Consider the following 4,090-nt stretch of genomic DNA (forward strand, 5'->3'; position numbering starts at 1 on the left):
CTCTTACACCAAAGGGAATGAATCTTTTTTGCTGCAAGGTGATTCCGAGTGTTTCTAGATCGGGGATGACCACTTTGAGTTTTCTCAAACAGTTGCTCATCCGGTGGGGAATCATGAACTGGAATAAAGTAAGAAGAAAACTCAGGGAGCTTTTCTATCTTGATGTCCTCAAATTACTCATGTGGTAACTCTAACAGACTTCTCGCTTGGCCTATCGGTGTTTCAGGAATAAGAACTAATGGTGAAAAAATCTTAGTGCTTTCTTCTCTTTCCTGATGTAGCTCTTCTAGAACCTCAGTTTGCTCATCCTTTCCCTCTTCCACTGGATTTTCAACCACCTCTTCACTCCTTAGTGTGATAGCTTGCGCATGATAGTAGGTGCATTCTTCCTCCATGTAATGCTCATTAGGATTGGCCATCAACTGACTTTGACACTCTTCTTTTTCTTCTTCTTCTTTAAGTGTATCTGATTTTTGCTTGAGGTGGGCCTCCATCCATTCAAATGATTGCTCTCTTTCCTCCATGCGGCTAAGATGAGCTGCTGTATGTTTTGCAAAGTCAGCACACTATTTTTCGAAGGTAGCAATTGCTTCTTCTAATGCAGACCTTCTTAAATGAGGTGTTTCTTCTTGGTACTGTTGAGGCCAATCGATAGGGAATGCACTCCGCTCCTTGTCAAATTGTCCCATTCATACTTCTAGTCTTTGAATGGCTTGATCATTTTTTTGAAATGCTTGATCGATCCTTGTATTGATTTGTTCTTGATCAGTCATCAATTGCTGGAGTTGGGTGGTTGGTTGAATAGGAGAGATGTTTCAACTAGCCATGGATTTTACAAGTATATTTAATGTCTTTTGCATGGCAGCTAGCTGATCTTGTAGTGGTGGATCCGATTGAGAGGAATATGAATGATTTCTAGGAGCTTGAGCTTGCGCTTGCCATGAAAGATTGGATTGTTGGCTCCATGTTAGGTTACAGGAATCAAAATAGCGGCTGTTCCCCAGTCTAGAGAATGCTGCGTTCATGTATTGGTTAGAAATTTGCCTCAATGTAGGACATTCTCTAACACTGTGATAAGGGTTGTGGCAACATGAACATGGTCTACGGGGCGTCGGAGTGCAGCCCCACATTTGTGAAGGTAAAAAATAACAAAAGATTAAAATAAAAAGGGAAAATAAAAACAAAATTAAAAACAAAACTTACGAAGATGTAGACTCAACTGACCCTGCATAAAACAAAAGAAAAAAATTAGATCTATAATTATCGCAGTACTGTGCTGCTCTCTAGATGTGTGATCGATCACACTGTGATGTATGCTCGATCGCCCTGGTTGGGCGCTCGAGCGCACCTCCAGAGGCAAAACAGGAATTGCGAAAAAAATGAGAAAAGCATAAAACTTTAAAAACAAAAATAAATTAAAGGAAAAACCAAAATTGAAAATTTGAAAATTAAAATAACACAACTAAAGGAAAATAATTCTAAACAAAATTCACCGCAAGCCCCGGCAACGGCGCCAAAAACTTGTTGTTCACAATTACCTACCTAAATTAATAGGCAAATAACTGGATATTTTACCCGCAAGTGCACGAGGTCAACATAGTAGTATAGTGTGCAAATATGGGGTCATTTCCACGAGGATTGCTGAATCTTGTCCTAAAATCAATTCCCAAAGTGAAATAAAACAAAAGACTAGATTTAAATTGATAATGATAAAATGGTAGGGCTTTGATATCCACCACTAATTATAGGCTTTAGAAGTCATTGACAAACTAGTAAACCAAGGAATTTCGTAGGGTTTCAAAACCGATTACAATTGGGAGTTGGAAAACCCTAATATGGAAATATTAGCAATCTGGCTGCAGCTTCGATGTGTCTCCTGCGCACGGGTGCGATCGATCGCAACCTGTTTGCACTCGATCGCAGGTCTACGATCGAGCCTCTTTTGTTGTGCGCTCGAGCGCTCGTGGCCTGCCATTGGGATCGAGCACATTCATCCACTTGAGCGCCTAAACCAGTGGGATCGAGCGCTGTAATGCGAATGAGCACCAATCCTGCGATCGAGCACTGTCGTGCACTGGAGTAGCAATGAAGTTAGCAAACACGGTTTTGTACGGTTTGGAAGTCTATAACTCCAACTCAATTTTTGAGTTGTTAGGCTTCACAAAAACATCAAGGGTTGTTCCAAACTCGATAACTACTCACTTAATTCTTCCAAATTGAGGAGGAGAGGAGAGAAAGAAGCCAAGACACAAGCTTTGGGAGAAGAATTGGAGGCTAGAAGGGTTTTTTGGTTTTTCTTCTTTTCCTTATTATTTTCTTATGAGGATGATTTTCATCCGAATTATGTGTAACTAATACTCTAGTTAGGGGCTCGATTGAAACCCTAATCATGTCTCTTTAGGATTTCAATATTGGCGCCTTTGCTACAATTCATATTTTGAATACTTAACTTGATTATTTCCTATTTTATTGAATTCCTCACATGAATGTGCTTCATCATCATATGCATGTGGTAGGGATTTGTTATTTAAGTTAATTTGGATGACTGAGTCCTGGGCTTAATAGAGTGACAAAAGAACCCCATCACAAGTTCTTGGATTAATCAACATGGAAAACTAGAAGTAGATACCATACTCTAGGCTTCATGTATTTGTCAATTTCCATTGATTTATGCTTTCTTGAAGAACAACTTAGTAGAGACCATGCTAAATCATTTGAGAAGGAAAAGAATTAGAGTAGATACCATGCCTAATTCGTTGCTTAGGGAGATCAATAGCTTAAGGAGAAGATACCATGCCCTTAGTTTGGCAAACATTGGGTATCTTGATATGGGTTTAGCATTGGTATATTGTTTATCTTATTCGAGTATGATTAGCGGTGGATATCAAAACCCTACGCTTTCATTCTTATTATTTAAATTCAATATTTTATCTTGTTTAATTCAGTTATTTATTTAGGCAATTCTTTTAAGCATAATTTATAGCAATCCTCTTGGGAATGATCTTGTACTTGCTTTCTATACTGTCATTTTGATCTAGTGCACTTGCGAGCAAAACGTACATTTATTCGTCTATTAATTAGGTGGATATTTGCAACAGGTTTGTGATGTCGGAGGACTCAAGTGAGCACATGAGGTAAGTAAACACTTACAAATGTTTCCTTAAAAACGTGTAATATGTCAGTTGATTGTGCACGCGGCTGATATGAGCATGCCTATATTTTTGTATAACTTGGTAACTGTCTTAAAACTGGTTGATAAGATACATTGTATGACATGGTACACCAGTACGTGCGGTATAATGACCATGGGCTTACTATATACACTTGATTCTATGGTTAAACATGTGTATGGATGTGATATAAGGGTCTTGGATGCAATCGTTATTTCGTGAACGGTGCAACCTTAATTGGTGGTCACTACAAGGCGTACATCATTAGTAGCGTGGGCCACCCGAGGTTAGACTCGGTCGGGCTGCTAGTGTTATGGATAGTAACATACAATGGTCGGGGCACCGGCATTGTATTACAGGTTCTTTGGGATAGCGCCAACATTGTTGAGAAGGGGTAATATCTCAGGTAGACCATATATGCTAGTTATGACATATTAAGGCATTAGTATTTTGCATTAAAACTCTTAGGCAATTGCTGTTGGAAGTACACCCCTTTTCTTCAACAAAACGATATTTTTACGGTGTATTAACAGAGACAACATCTCTTTCAAACCTTTGTCAAATTGCACGTTTATTTTTGCTCAGTAAAAACCGGCTCAGCTCATACTCAATTGTGAGGTTTACTTACTAAGCCTTTAGATTTATATGATTATTACATCTTGTAGGAAACCTCTTTCTAGGAAGAGAAGAGTGGTGAGTTTGCCACTACAGAACTATTTAAGACAAAGATCTCCATGTTATTACCAAGTTTGATTATTATTTCTATTTGCTCCACGTCCATGTGTCGAGGATAATATGCTTCCTTTATGGTTATTAGATTTCTCAGATTAATCTTACTTTCCTATGCATTAACTCTGATGATGCTTAGAGGGGCGGCAGTTTCCTAGTTAGCTACCAGTTAGCTATATTGGAGTAATTGC

This window comes from Corylus avellana, chromosome ca7 (genome assembly GCF_901000735.1).
Source record: "Corylus avellana chromosome ca7, CavTom2PMs-1.0".
NCBI lineage: Eukaryota > Viridiplantae > Streptophyta > Magnoliopsida > Fagales > Betulaceae > Corylus > Corylus avellana.